This window comes from Balearica regulorum, chromosome 11, assembly GCF_011004875.1.
Source record: "Balearica regulorum gibbericeps isolate bBalReg1 chromosome 11, bBalReg1.pri, whole genome shotgun sequence".
Lineage (NCBI taxonomy): Eukaryota > Metazoa > Chordata > Aves > Gruiformes > Gruidae > Balearica > Balearica regulorum.
Window position 1 is genome coordinate 18,790,366 of NC_046194.1, and position 16,273 is coordinate 18,806,638.

General features: G+C 40.3%; 1 protein-coding gene across 2 annotated transcripts in view; it reads right to left on the reverse strand.

Moving 5' to 3' along the window:
- TENM1 (teneurin transmembrane protein 1) overlaps positions 1-9,117 on the reverse strand; it is a 337,672-nt gene extending 328,555 nt beyond the window's left edge. For both annotated transcript variants that reach the window (XM_075763591.1, XM_075763590.1), the window contains exon 1: positions 8,985-9,117. The gene's annotated coding sequence lies outside the window, so the exon portion shown is untranslated. The remainder of the gene's footprint in view (positions 1-8,984) is intronic.
- Between the last annotated feature and the right edge of the window lie 7,156 nt (positions 9,118-16,273).

Consider the following 16,273-nt stretch of genomic DNA (forward strand, 5'->3'; position numbering starts at 1 on the left):
TTTCAAAATAAAAAAGTAGACTTAAAAAACCAAAACTCACTCTCAACAATTCTGTTGCACAGCAAAAATGGTACCACATACAGAAGCACTGGCTTTTGGTTGTTTTGGGTTTTTTACACTATAATGATCAACAGTCTCACAATAAGTAATTTTAAAATATTTCTAGCATCGTAATATATGCGCTTCCTAAATCTTCTATGATTGGCTTCAGTTAGTTAGGTCCCGAGAAGCTTAGAAACGTTTACTTGAAGATAATTGTGATGCTGATTTACAAGCTATGGCTTGCTACAGTTCCATTAGATTACCACACATGGGTTACCACACATTAGATGTGGTAAAAGCTTGTGTACATACACATAAAGGCAGTAAATACATTTTGTACTAAGAATAAAACACATATATTAATACTTAGGAGATTCATTTTTAAGCTGTATTGTGTGCTATCGCAAAATAGGGCTGTGGTCTGAGCAGAGCAATCTTTTAGCTGAATAGTTTGATCACTAAATAATGCTGTCTGGCACTGATAAAAAAAATCTGTATATTTTGACTGAATTTGGCAATTTGTTTCATTCTTTGTTCATGTCTATACAAAGTTTCTTCTTTAGAAATGGGCTAAGAGAAATTTAAAAAAAAAAAAGCTTTACAATTTTTCATTTTACCTCACCCAAAGTAGCATTTCTTAGTCCCAATTTCTTCTTAATTTGCTCATGAAATAAACTTCAAATCATTCCTGGTTTTGGTTCTAGTCCCAATTCTATGGTAAAGAGACGGCATTGGACATAGCGTGTCAAATCTACCAGTCCCTCTCCATAATGTCTTTAAAGATGGACCAAATTTGCGTTCTATAGAGAAGACATCGTTAACAAAGCACACAAAAACAAACAAAAAACTGGGGCATCTTTCCCTAGTTTCACCATATGAACAGTTATTTCTCTTAACTGGAGTTAAGTGCATAATGTAAGTCTTACTTTGTTGGTACCATTTATTTTTATTAAAAAGACCCATAAAACCAAAAAATCCTGAAGTTTCCACACTTACCATTAAAAAAAAAAAAAAAAAAAAGGCAAATTGCCAAGCAAAAAACCCAACACAACTCAACTGCTAATAGCATTGACCTTCTTGATATAGTATCTAAATGAAGTCTCAAAATAGCAGTACAGTAATTTATGGTAATCTCTCACGTACAGTACAGGTTTGCATTCGGGAATGGTAACATCAACATATAAAACAATTTCTCATGGTCTATAGCTGCTACTCTAGAAAGCTTAGTATGAATTGCTCAGAGCAGTTCAATACAGCTCATACATGCTTTGTGATTCCAAAATTCAATTTTGCAACTCGTAATCAACTACGAAAATATCATGAACCAAGTATGAGCAACATTAAAATGCAATTTCTTCTTACTATTGACTACTTATCAACTGACAGCTTAGTCTGTTGAAATTAAAACAATTGGTATATTTTATGGTGATTGGTAAAGCTGCTGACCATAAGTAAAATTATTGTGCTTTATAGACTTAAAGGTCTCTTAATCTAAGCAGCCAATTAAACCTAATATTTCTAAAGACAACTTAACTTTAAATAAAGTGTGTTAATGAAACAATAAAAGGTTGCACAATTAAATTATAGTTGAATGTGTTCACATTAACTCTTCCCTCCAGTATGTCTGCAGAGATAAGAATCTGCATTAGTTACACAATAAAATTGCACAGCACGTCACAGAAATGATTGCTATCCATCTACACTTACAAAAGTTCAGATGAAAGACATCTTATCCCTTCCCTCTCATTCCCTGCTCAAACCGTTACTTCGGCAAGCAAATCAGGATCAAACCCTCTGCTGAACCACTTGGTACAACTTCACTGATGAAATCAGTGGCATATTTCCACGTAGGTGGAAACACGGCATATAGTGGCATATGCCACATCAGTGGAAACAGAAGTATTTACACCTATGACAAATTGGCCCATTTCCTCTCTATTAATGCTTTATTTAATAAGCATCACCAAAATATTAGTACTCAAAACAGTACTGCAAGGTTCAAACAACAGACAGTGGTAAAAGTAAAGTTCCCACACTCATCTTCACACGCTGCATCTGCTGATTTTTTTAATAACCAAACCAGTTGCTTACTACTAAGATTTACTCTTGTACTCTTTAAAGACATTTAGTCCATGGTGACTCTGAAATGTATGGAATTTATGGAAATGCATAGTTCAACTAACGGGTTGATAGACCTCCAAACATTATAATAGCATAATTACATTGTAATAGAGGTTTGCTCTCATGTTCTAGCAAACATGCATGAAAATGCATGGCACAGATCAGCAACACCACCGTTTGTGGACACCAAATCATTGGTACAAATGCTAGAGGCATCTTTTACAACACTACAGAATAAATTTTGCAGATATGCTGCATCCCAGACAGTTCCCATGTATTAACCAAAACACTTCAATGACCAAAATTCAGTTTTGTACAAAAAAACCCAGGACATCTTTGCTGATAAAAGCAGCTAGCCTTACATGCTGTAAAATCCATCCTGTCCTAGGCTAGGAAAGATTCAGGTGCAACCTCTGACTCTAGGGTTTTTCTTTTGTAACTGACTGCCTACCTATATTACAAGAAAGAGGAGGAAGAGGAAGAAGAAGAAGAAGAAGAAACAATACCAGTCACTACACCTACAACCAGATCTTTGTCACTTAAAAGCAAACTTAAACAACAAAAATATATTAAGATATGCATTTAAATGTTATTTTACTAGTTGAGGGTACAGCATGGGCTCTACATCAAAGAGAATGATTCGTATTTTATAGGGGTGAGACAGAAGTTGCTTGTAGCAGCCAAAGTACTAATAAAAAGAAGAGGAAAAGAGACGTAGAGTTCTCACTTTAACACTGACCTAATGTTAGAGAACCTGGTATGTGGCACCTCCTCGGTGAAAAATGCAATAGGGTGGTATTTCCTTTCCATATTCAGATCCGGGTAAAAACATGGAGGAAAGAGACAGTGGAGAAAGGTTTAGCTCTGAGAGAGACTATAAGGTAAGGCTGGTGATGGGTAAGATCAAAGTTGTGAAAAAGCAGCTGAAAGCAGAACTGTGTGGATTTCAATTCGCTGGACTTCATGAAACAGAAGGGCTTGACACGATGACACAGAGTTCTGCAAAAAGCAGACAAAATTTTGGATGAATTGGGAGCCCTGAGGGAAGAAACTGAAAAAAATGAAATTAAAACCAGCTCATAGGTGCATCTATAACCTGGAGGTATAGAAGGTGAAGGATATTTAATTGTTATGGTTAGTAAAGCACATCAGGTGGTCATGAAAGAAGGAGATCTGTAAACATGGTTCTCAAATGTTGTGAACAGGAAGGGCTAAGAGCTGTGCAAAAGTGGGAGTAAGAGGAATCTGAAAAGGAACAGGAAAACCTGGTGAATGGGGCAGAGAACGAAGTCAGAAAAACACAGCAGCAGTTCAGAGCAAGAAATAATTTGGTGATAAAGGCACACCAGAAGCACCCGTCTATAGGAAAGCACTATGGTCCTCAGAGATGAAAAAGGCTCTATGGTTAGCCTCTACGTGTGGAAGCCAGAATTTGAAAGAGGAAACTTGTATATGAGAAGTAATAGATATTCCTGCTCAGGATGGCTTATAGGAAGAAGCAGGAAGGCTTGTATCCAGACCATCAGGAAGCCCACAACAAGCAATGCTTCTTCTGCATTAATTTCTTTCCCAGCGATACCTCCCTGGTCCAGCAGTTGGCTAATGCCTTGTGTAAGAAATGAACTCAAAAACAACATAGGCCACACAGCTAAATCAGAAAAATCTTATCACACATCAGAGCAGATGAAAACGAAAGTGTCTTCTGGAACAAAAACATGTGTTATGAGAAAAGTAGTTTGCTTGCTTGCTTTTAAAAAAAAAAGTATCCATGCTGTTTCAGATAAGCAACACAACCTCCATGAATCAATCTTATTCCACAAAAATTGAGCAAGTCTCATTCCTCCAACCAGTACGTGAAAGCCACATCATACTCCCCACTCCGCCACTGGATGCTACCACCTTTTGGAACCAGTTTCCATAGGATCAGAGCACTGGTAAGAAGAAACACAGTGGAGAACAGTCAACCATCTCCCAGGTTTGGATTCTCTATCAAGCACAACAGTCCACCACCCATTTACCATGGAAAGAAGTAGAACTTGCCATGCTCCACTTTTTGAAGTTCTTCTATTAGATAAACATAAACTTCAGCTTACAATAATTAACACCTTGATTCATCAGAATAAAAACTAAAGTAATGGTATTATTTAATTGCAGTACCCTTAAAAGGAGTTGTCAAGTTATTGATATGCTACTCAATGCAGTCACGTTCACATATGCCGTCTAAGAATCTTTACCCCTAAATTACTCTGCTCTCACTAAGTTTCAGCAGTTATTATGGCCGAATACAAAACTCTTTGGTAGATCAGGCAAATACACTACACTCACATACTGCAGCCAGTATTTCATTAATGACCACTTAAGTCCCCAGAGACCTCTCTTTCAGTAGATGTTTCTTTAAAAGTTGCCCTGCTTCAAAACACACTTTTCTGCAACCCCAACATCATGTAGCAGTCTATGAACATTTATATGAAGAAACTTATGCATAAATCATCTAACCCTTAGAGTAGAAAATGATGCAAGAACAACTGCATGAAAATGTCACCCAAAACAGCACTCCAATTCTACCTACAGTCCTGAAACAGAGTCACAGAAGGGACTATTTGCTTAAACCCTTTTCAGATCTAAACCTCAACATTTCAATAATGGAAATATGAATTCTTTAAAACATGTCAAAATATTGCCAGTTATTTAAGATTTAAGTCCATATAGACAGAAAGAAACGTACAGGTAAGACACACACACACACATACTGTATAAAAGCAGAACTTTAGATATAAAACTCTAAGTGCCTTGTCTTAAAAAAAAAAGAGAAAAAAGAAAAAAAGAAAAAAAAAAAGAAAAAAGAAAAGAAAGAGTTTATGGACTCTGCATAACCCTTAGCAAACATCTGTCTGCATTCAGGAAAACAAACAAACCAAAACACCAAAAATGCCAACAGCCTACAGGCAAACCAGCAAAACACATCTATAATTTGGAACAAGCAGCGCTGTCTACTTAAAAGAGGCTCTGAACTGGAAGAGTGCAGTAATTGCTCATTAAGGCTACAGAAAATAAGCACTGTTGAGTGAAGGCTTCCAAAGCAACAAGCCAGGGCTAAAATACAGTCATTTTAATTTCAATATACTTACAGATAACACATTTAACTAGAAGCGATCTTTTCCCTCCAATCTTACACTACTTGTTTTCTAAAACTCAGAAATGAGAATTCTGTACTAGAAAGTAGAAAACAACACAACAGTAGCCTCACACAGTTGCCTCAGCCAAGGAGATTAATATCAAATGTATATGATTATTACTTTTTTCTTTTAAATAGAGAAATTCAAACAAAACAGTTCACTGCAACGGAGTGAAAACAAAGGAATACTTATTTTCAATAATATACCTGATACACTGAAGTTCAAATTGGTAGTATAGAAACAGTATTAAAAAAACAAAATAGCAGCTTAAGTATCTTTTAATCAGCTTTCAGAGCATAAATATTCTGTTAAAACAGTAAATACAGTAGGAAAGAAACTGACTTGTTTTCTCAGTATAGATTAGTCCTCTGGATGTTAAGTAACTTTTCAGGGAGTTGACTTTTTCAGCATCCTCAATATTTTACTGAAAGAAGTCCTAGAAAAGACAGGTTTTCATTAGAAAAACCTACTTCTATTCATGTCCTTAATGTACATGTATGTATTTCTATAAGCTATAACATACCCTGTTCCTAAGACCTCTGAGACTGTTTGAGAGAGATAACACCACCAAGACCACTGCATATTATCAGCTTTATTTGGCCCTAAATATATTGTCAGAGGACTGACTGCACAGTAACACCTAGGTAGAATGTTAAATACTAGCAAGACACAGGCAGTGCTACTGAACTCTCTTTGACTTGACACTTTTTACGGTTATACGGTGTCAAACATTTAACTCAGTTGTGCTGAAACTGTGAAACGCAATCAACAGACAAATCTAGATGAGCAAGTAGCAGACAAGAAATCAGAAACTCCTCAATTTCAGACATAGCGCCATCACCAATTTAATATTTGATCTCTAAACCATTTTAAACTCCAGTCCCACTATAGTCATTGTGAGATACTGCCAGTCATTGTGAGTGAAGCAAAGATAGGGCACACCATTCTTCCAGTCTGTAAAATGGGAACAAAAAATATTCTAACCAAATGGAAAGGGCTATTTTTCCACAACCAAAGCCCTGAGATAATGATAAATTAAGCAACATTATTCTTCTTACATTTTTCAGATTAAGATAATTTAAAAATTAAATTCATACCATTTAGACCTCATGAATCACACTGAGATAACGTCCTGCCTGCTCCAATCAACATCCATAGCAATCCTCAGAATTTCCTACCTCAATAAAAAGAAGTATACACTTACCTATTCCTAAGCCATTACTGCAGAGCAAAAATGTTGCGTAACTCCATACACACGTGACTACGAGCACATGTGTGAGCAACCATGGCATTTCTTCAGTTTTAAAAACTATCATTTTAAATTGCGATGCCACATAAAATGAGTAATAATAGATTTCCTCTGCTACATCTTTTCTCACATGACACTGCTTTTCTAGAACTTTGAATACATTTCAATGGCTTTTTTTATACATAAGCCATCAATACAATATGTTCATTTACTTCCACATCTGACTACTTGAGATGTTAAGAGTAGTAATTTGCATTCCCACATTCTTAAGAGTTGCTTTTAATAAGAATTTTCTATTTTTTGATTTATACGTGTCATTTAAATATTTAAAATTTGGCAAATGGAAGACACTTTTCTCTTTAAAGGGAAAGATTTTTACTTAACTATTCGAAATGTTGCTTTCTTATTTTTAAAGATCAGACATTCACAGAACAAAACCTATTGAGATCATGTTATTCAGAAAACTTCTAATCATTCCTTGAAACAAAACTGTGATATAACAAAAAAAAAAAGGCAACACCCATAAAGGTTCCTAAATCCCTAAGCTGTTAAAAAAATTGAGTTCTTGAAACAAGCCAAACCCCCCAAAACATACAGTTGCATTAAAAATACATTAACAACTTCTGATGATTTTACATTATCAATATATGCTATCTATAGGGAAAACAGCAATTAGTTTATTAACAACCCCATACTTTATCTGAGGAGAAGGATTTTGAAATTAGCCCACAGCATCACAAGTCATGCATAAAATAAGCTTTGAAAAGAAACTATGGACAGGAAAGAAGGAAAATTATTGGGCTAGGTCTCACCTTCTGATGGACAGTTCTTTCCCTACTACAGCATATCTTGTTATTTGTGGTTCACAAAGTGTTCTCTACAACCCCAGCAATTCCATACTTAAAATATCAAATTGTTCTATGTTAAGCTTCACAATTAACAGCCAAAATACAGGCACTAGGAGCGCTGGGGGTTTGTTACTGCAAAAACATTTGGAGATACAGTAGATGTTTGAGATGCTTGCCCCACCACACGGACAGCTAGTATTTATTTCCCTAGTACAGCGTATCTGACTCGTTAATTATCAGAGAAGCATCAGCACAATCAAGATGGGTATCTACAACCTTCGGATATTACGAACACAATCAATGAAAGACTGTCGCTAAGATAGCTATTATACAGTCAGAAAAGGTAGCATATATTTAAGCCAAAGAATGGAAGGGGGTGGGAGAAGTTCTTGCCTTTGATTTGAAAATTAGAACATGTAAACCCCACATCTGTTAAGGTAAACGTGTGGACATTTAACACAGCAAGATCATACCGTTAATAGTCCAGAAGCAGGGACCTCTCTGCGCACCACAATCATACCAAGGGCCAGTCTAAGCATTCATCAAGCAAGCCTAAAGCGTCAGTCACGAGCTGTAGCCGTAAGGTATTTAGGGAAAAAACAGTTGAAAGCAGCAGCAGCAGAGCAGCACAGCGACTACGTATGCGTCTTGCCTAAAACTACTGATTACCAGATCCCACAGACAGTAGGAGGAAAATACATACTAAATATACGTTTAACAGATGATGTCTGATTCTCAGTCAGAAACAAGGCAGCCCCCATCCACCAGCGGGGAGGGAGCGCGGAGCCGCTGCCCCGCCAGAGCCACCTCACCCCTGCGCGCACCGGGGATGCGGCTTTTCACGTGAGCGGCCCGGGCGCTCCCGCAACGCCGCCGCGGAGCCGGAGCCAAGCGCCGCGCCGGGGCGCCCCGCGGGGGCGGGCGGGGGCGGGCGGCGGCCCCCCGAGCAGCGCGCCCCGCCTTTCCCCGCCGCCGCACCCCGCGGAGAGCCGCGCACACGAGCCGCCGCCCCGCTTCGCCTCAGCGGCGGCAGCCGAGGACGGAGAGCGGCTGCCGCCCGGGGGGGGGGAGCGCAGCCCGGCCGGGCGGGCAGAGCCCCGCGCCGCGCCAACCCACCCCGTCCGCTCGCTCGAGCGCGCTGCAACCGCGGGCGAAGGAGACCCCCTATAGGCGCGAGGCGAGCGGATGCCTGAGCCCCGCGCACCGCTACCTACCCACACAGCATCTCTGCGGGGCGACGGCGCCGGGTCCCCTCGCACACGCAGCGGGCTCCTGCGGTGACACGGCCAGCCCGCGCGGAGCGAGGCGCCCACACACCGCCTCGGAGCCACGCGTCTGCCCGCAAGGCTCCACCGCCTCACAGCACACATGTAGACGCACGTACGCGCCCAGTGGCATCCACAAAAAACCCCTGTCAGAGCGCCCGGTGACTCCCGCTCCGGCGGGGCAGGGCACCCCTCTCGCAGCCCCGGCGCGGCCGCCGCCCCCCGCGAAAGGAGAAGTTCGGGCGCCCGCGGCGCCGCTCCCGCCTCCCCGGTAAAAACTTACCGAGCGCGGCCACCGGCTGAACTTTCAGCAGCGCCCCGGCTCAGCCCCGCCGACGGCTTCTCCCATCGCCTCTAGGTGCGGTGCCCGCGCCCCGCTCCCCGGCGGCTGCGGCGCGGGCGAATATAAATCCACATTGCCGCTGCCTCGCCGCTCCCCCGCAGCCCGCCCCGGCCCCTCCGCCCCGCTGAGTGGACGGCGCCGGCTCCTGCTGCCGCGGCTCGACCCGCAGCTAACGGCGGCGGCGCGTCAGGCTGTGAGAAGCCAAGGTGCGAGGGGAAGCGGGGCCGGGCTCAGCGTAGCCCCGCCGCCACTGCTGCCGCCGCTCCTCTCCGGCGGGTGTAGTGTCAGCGGCGCCACTCGCTCTCAGGGTGGATTTTTTTTTTCTTTTTTTTTCCTCTCTTTTTTTTTTTTTTTCCTCCCTTTTTCGGCTCCTGCCCTGTTAATGAGCATGCCCGGGAGATCTGCGCAGGCGCGTTACCGACCGCCGCGCCTCAAGTCGCCTCGCGCCGACCGCGGGTTGGGAGGCGAGAGCTGAGGGGGCGCGAGCCGGGGTAAGGCAGGCAGTGCTGTCCCTCAGCCCCCCGGGCGGGAGGACGAACCGTCAAGTCGGGGTCGGGAGAAGTAGCCGGGGAGGTGAGGCGGCTGCGCCCGGCTGAAGGAGAGGAGCTGTCCCGGCCCTGCGGGGACAGGCTGCCCGCTCTGGCCCACGGCTCCTCTGTGTGCAGGAAAGGGAGGAAAGAAAAGCCCCCCGGCCATCCTCTGCGTTGGAAATAACGCAGAATACCTCCCTCTAAATAATTTACCTTGCCGAGGAAGTAAGACTGATAGTGGAATTAAGATTTGGGGGAGAGCGGTTGATTTACAGATGGTGTTTCAGCTGCTTTCCTTTCAGGACTTGAGCTTATTAACGTGGGGATTCCTGTGGACAGCTCCATTAACAGTCCCGGGTCTCTGTGCAGGGGAACTTCTTCTTCCGAGGTGATTACAGCTTGCTTTTTCATAACAGCTAAATCTGCATCTGCAGGTGTTTGTAAAGATTTTATTGTCCTGAAGAGTCCAAGGAACTGGGAAAGGTGCGCCTCTCGGGCTGGACCCAGCTCATCAGTCTTTTTCCATCGCAGTTTCAGTTTACATGCATACTGCATATGCATAACTATCAATTCCTTAAAATCGCTGTGGTTGTTTACATTATTTAGCCTGTGCATGCAGCAACAGGAACACACTAGAGGGAAAAAAAAAAAAGTGTAATTCACAATTCCTGTCATTTCTTTGCAAGTTTCTGCACAGACCACCTAAAGTCAAGTTTCTCTTTTTACTCCGTACCATGCCCAAGGACATATTTCATTTAGACAGTTAGTTTACGCTGTTTCAATAAGTATTTGGGGAAAAGCACATCTTGAAGAAACAAAAACATCTTAATAACTGGCTTTAAGTAAAGAGAAATTATGGTTTTGCCTATATAGTGTCTTGCAGTGCATAAATTAAAAAAAAAAAGGTAAGGCCACCTGTGGTTCTAATATACTCCTGCTAATATACAACTTCTGTGTCATTTTTCACATTTGCTCTTAGAGACAACCCTGACCTGAGCTTGCTCTATCAGAAATAAAATTCAGATGTCCACGAGAAATGTTATTGAGTCATTTTTTCTTGGTTCTTCCGGTAAAAGAATGTCATCAGTTCGTGGGGAGCGAAGGAAAAAAGAAAATTCCTCACTGAACAGCACTGCAAAGGTGATGAAGGAACTGGCCCAAATACAAATTCTTTTCCAAAACATGTATATTAGTGTCGGTATAAATATGAAGCAATGGAAATGTGTCTCCCCAGTTTATGTAGGCTACAACTCAATTCTGAAAAAAAGTTGTGCGGTTTTAGTAATTCCAAAGCCAGCCTCTTTGAAAAACAAAGGATGGGAAGATAAAAAGAAGGATGAAGAACCAGAAAGATGATAAAGTTTTCAAACCTACCATCAAAATTGCTGCTTCCCTGAATGACAAAGTACTGACCTTGTATCTTCCTTTCCAGACCTTAGGTATTTATTTCCTTCGGTTCTACTAATTTCTAAAGATACAAATTTAAGATGAAGAAGTTGGTCTAGTTTTTCAGAATGAAATTCCCTTTCAGCGATACTCTGGAAATCTGCCCCTACCTAAAGCACAGGTGTAAAGATTCTGAGGTAAATACAGAGTCCTTTAGGAAGTCCATTCTGTCTTCCTTAGATTAAATGCATACTATGCAGCAGAAAGTCTTGAACTCCTGGCTATACATTACTGTCTTAGGAAGGCCAGAAGTAACAAACCAAACCCATTTCTCAAGAATCTTGAAGCCATTAAACAAACTTCACCATGAACTGAATCTAAACATCAATTATTTTAAGTCAGAACAGTCCTCTCTCAAAGCTTTGTCTCAAATGTCGATGACTTAGTTCTGGTAGGTGGAATAATTCCTCAGCAGTATAGAGCAGTCCTGAACTATTCTGAGCCCAGAGTAAAGAGTAAATTTTCCTTCCCAGGAGACACAGTTTAGGTTTTTTCTGTCTCTGGATAGACTTTAACATTTGTTTTTCATTAACACAAAGATTAGATAGCACAGGTTGAACATGGAAATAGTTCAAAACCAGAAAGAGAAAAAGGTCTAGAATGAAGTTGATGTGTTAGTCACAGAAACATAAACCAAGATAGCCAACCAGTCTAGATTCCATGTGTTAAGATACTACCATAGTCGGGTAAATACTGCCCTGCTATCGGCAAAGATCACACATTAAGGTTAGCGCTTCTGCTTGGAATGCTATCGAATTGCCTATTGTACTCGTTAACTTATAGTAGTCATAAAAGGATGGTAGCCTCATCAAGGGAAGACATAAAAAGATAACCAGTGGAGGTGGACATTCAATCCCACCTTTGTCTCTTCAGCCACTGCTGAGATAAATGAGCCAAAGTTGATGACCTCAGTAGTGGAAAATTGTTGCCAGATATCAGGTGGAGTATCTGGTGTATATGGTCATTTCATACAGTCGTGGGATGCTCCCTAGCGAGTTGGGGTTAGGGAAACCAAAAAGGTCTGCTTGGAGTACCATGCAGATACTACATATTAGTCCACGAGAAAGATATGTATGATGGTGGGAAACTGCAGGTATATTATATGCATACTCCAGCAGAACTAGGAGCAGATTCCAATGCGAGATGAGACCCATTGGATGATGAGAGCATTTCTTTTAGAGGAACTATCCCAGCAGAAGAAACAGATACAGTTTTTTCCAAGAATCAGAACAAAGATTTTTGTAACTGGTGGCAAGAGCCCTTAAGCACATCAATCCTAAATGTACCAAATACCAGAAGTGCATTGAGCAAAAAATACTCTGACCCTCAGGTTTCTCAACCAAGTATGCTGAACTGGCTTACAAGAAAGCAATAGGTAAAATATTGCTAGATACACTGGTGCTAAATGGAATTTTGAGTGAAAAAACATGCAGGTTTATATAGTACTGCAGCGCTCTGCACTAAAGATTTTCTCTGTAAGTAGCGAAGGATAGTATCTCTAGTGCGCAGTTGCGACACTAGTCGATGCAGTACTGATGCTAAGGACTTGCTTGACCCCTTTTGGCTAGCTCAAGTTCAGAAGAGCCTCCCGAGTGATTCATTGTCTTGAACTGCTAACTGAGTTATGCTGAAGCGTTGGTTTTAAATTATTCTCGTGCTTTCTGTGGGAATAGAGATTGTTGCCTGCATTGCAACAATCTCTGTTGAGACCTGAGACGCAGCTGCTGGTCTCGCTGCTGACTAGGGTCTTTTCAACCCACCTGCGGCAGGATATCACCACACTTAGCAGAGTTCTGTCAGCCTGTGCTTCTGAGAATGATGCTGAAACTTTCTCTTTTGCCTCTTATTCTTTCAATCAGATGAAGTCCTCAAAAACTTCTCTGAAATTTTGGGGAATTTTCTTAGTTTACAAGACTGCTTCCTGGACAACTGTAAGATAGGATAAGATACTTCTCTAAATAATTGAAGTGGTTGGTTGCTTTGCCATTTATGGAAATTACTCCTTCATACAGTTAACAGGCTTCAAAAAAGAGAGGTGTGAAATTAGCCAGATCCCACTGCTGACTATGCTTTATAACATAGTTTGTTTGACATACAAGCGTTGGGTTGTTTGTTTTGGTCTTTTCAACAGACTAAGAGAAAGCTACTTCAAAAAGGAGATGAAATATTTACAGTAAGTCCCTTCATAGTGGTAGGAAACTACCCAAATATGAAGGGCATTGAGATCCCAGCTGTCTGCCAGAAAGTGACTGAGTAGCATGAATAACATTGCCCTGCCCCTTATGTCACAGGAGAAAAAAAAAAAAAAAAAACAAAAAACCAAGGATATTTGAGACATTGTCAAACTCCTAAAGGACAGTGTTGAGGAAGTTCTTTTTGTGTACATCAACATGGGATCCCAACCGTACTCCAAAAGGTTAAATTATTTTAAAAATCCAGTTATTTATACTTGACAAACCTAATGAGACCAATCCATCATTCAGAGCTGTGCACCCTGGAATGTTGCCATTTTTTTAAAGTTATATCTTACATCAGTCCGATGTAGGTGCATATGAGGTGTGGATGTAAAACATGATCAAAACAGAAGTCTAGCTGAACCCAATGCATATTCAGTTTGACAAGGCACAGATCATTACACGAATGGAAATGTAAAGGAGAATCAGGATCAATTTTTTTTATAGTTATGAGTATATTATGCCATTATATATTTTTCTACTTATGTTCCTACTGGACAGAAAATTGATACATTCCACTAAAGTGACACACAGGCACAGTCTTGCCCTTAGTCTGAGAGTATTCGAATTTGTAAAAGATTACGAAGGAGAAAGTGAGATATGAAACACCAGTCGGAAGTGTTTTACTGTCTGGACCAAAAGAAGGGTCTAGAAAGTAGGGAAAATTGCTCTTCTATTTCCCTCTCACTGAGAAGAGCTGAATTTCATGAAGCTAGGCTAAATACACATAGATACAGAAAACAGTATACAAAATTGCACTCCCGTATTATTACCACCTCCAGGCAAGAGCAGGTTTTGCCCCAGACTTTCTAGCAGAACCTGTGAATCATGTAGTAGAGATGAGAGAAGTAATTGCAATTTCTGATGGGATATCAGTATTCTGAAACTGTACCCCCAGAACCAAGAAAACGACTAAAGAGAAGTTGATATTTTTGAAAAAGAAATCAAACCCGATGTATTTTGATAGTCATCTTGGTGAAAAATGTACCAGAAATAGATGTGTTTACAAAACAATTTCTTCCATGCAAAAGACTGAAGAAAGCAATGCCTTGTGCCACGTTTACAGGCTATGAAAAAATAATACAAACATTTGATACTGACTCACTCTCAAGGCTTTCCATCATTGCATGATCCCTGTCTCCTTTGCTCACTTTTTAAATTTTCAAAGAAAAGACTTAGTTTTTACAGTGTCATCTCTCACTTTCAGAAAGCAATCCTGTAAATAACTGCAAATCTTTTTAAAAATTCACTTCTAAGCTATGTTGTTCCAAGATGCCTACCAAAAACCAGACAATAGTTAGGTTGTTCGTCTGCTACGACCACTGCCTAGTGTGTTGACCAAAACTGCAAACTTGTTTCCTGATAATTTCCCGTCTATCTGGATGAATCCATTATTTTAAACTTATGGCACAAAAAAAATTTGCACCTTTTCCACAAATATGGCTCCCTCGTTAATATGCAGTAGAGAGAACAGAAAAGTATTGCAATTTTAATGCCTGGAGAGGGGTGTTACTTATTTTCCTATCACATGAACACAAGGTGGTGCTAATGCTCCTGTCACCAGTACTGATTCTCCACTTGCCCAGTAAGCCTTACTTGGGTGATGGCAGCTGATGTGTAGCTGGTGTAGCAGATATGTCATTTCCCTTAAATTAATTATAAGAAATAATTTCAATTAAGATAAAAATATTTTGTTTAAAATTAAACTCTTGTTTTTGTTTTGATAAACCAAAAAAAAAAAAAATTCATTTCCAATTGACATATAGAAATAGTTTCTTCATTGTTTTGCTTTGAACTCCAGAACCCTCCAAACAGACCCCTTGTATTCCCAAGCTTCCCTTCAAGACAAGACTAAAAATGAATTCTAGGTCAAGAAAGGGAAAAAGCCTTAAGAGCATCTGTATTTTTTCAGTTCTTAAGAAAGTAAAAAAACCCAACCAAACAAAAAAACCCCACCCCACATGAAATGAACGTGTGAAATATATAAATAACTATACTTTCAGATAATTGAAAAGAGCTGGAGATGGGAAAAGATCAGTTTAAATTATTTCCTACTCTTAGGGGGAAGTCCTTTGGTACTGCAAAAAGGTGCATCTAAACTAGAAGATTTAAACCCCCTTTTACTAAGAAAGATGACTATTAAAAATCATTGCTGAAAAACATTCAATGAAATTGTTTATTCCTGAATATGAATACATGCTAAAAGAGGTTTGAGTCTATCAGCTTGCCCATTAGAGTGGAACTAAGGTAAAGCACTTTTGAAGAGAGATTAAACTTTCCAATAGCAGAGATCGTTTCTTTCCTAAATATAATAATAATAAAACTTCTCATTGCATTGAAAGCAGACACTGAAGGAGATAAGGAAGATAAAAAACAAAGGCATGTTTCATATAGTATTTTGGATCCATTGTTTCATCAATCTTATGGTTAGCCTACAGTGTAATTTATTGCATGGGAAGGAAATCATAGTAACAATCTTTTGACAAATATAGTGTGTAAAGACATAAAGTCCCTTCTTCCATATTTCTCTTCAGGTTCATCTGATGATTACACAATTATTGTGTTAGAGTGAAATTCTGACTCACAGTGCAGAGCAATATTTTTTGAGGCATTTGGAAGCGAACATACTTTATGAAGGAGCATCTACCCAACCTGCTTCTCCCTTTTCCTCTTCCCTTTTATTACATAATACTCCCCTACCTTCCTGCTGCTTTTCTTCTTTCTTGTATTTTTGCTGATCTCTGTTGCTCATGTATTTACTTTTCCCTTAGGAAAATATACAAAAACAAGACCTAAATATCTTAATCTCTTCAGCTTAATTAGACATGAAAGTAACTCTGGCCTCATTAAGAAATGTCCTAAAGCAACAGGTAAAGTGGAATCAGACGAGTTTGAAATCTCATCCAGAGATCAGCTTGTCAGAGATCCTGGTTGTTAAAGAAGCCTGGGATATAGCTACTGTAGAGAAGAGAAAAACTAAATGCTTAGTATAAATCTCAGTGGAAGAGATGACTAATTA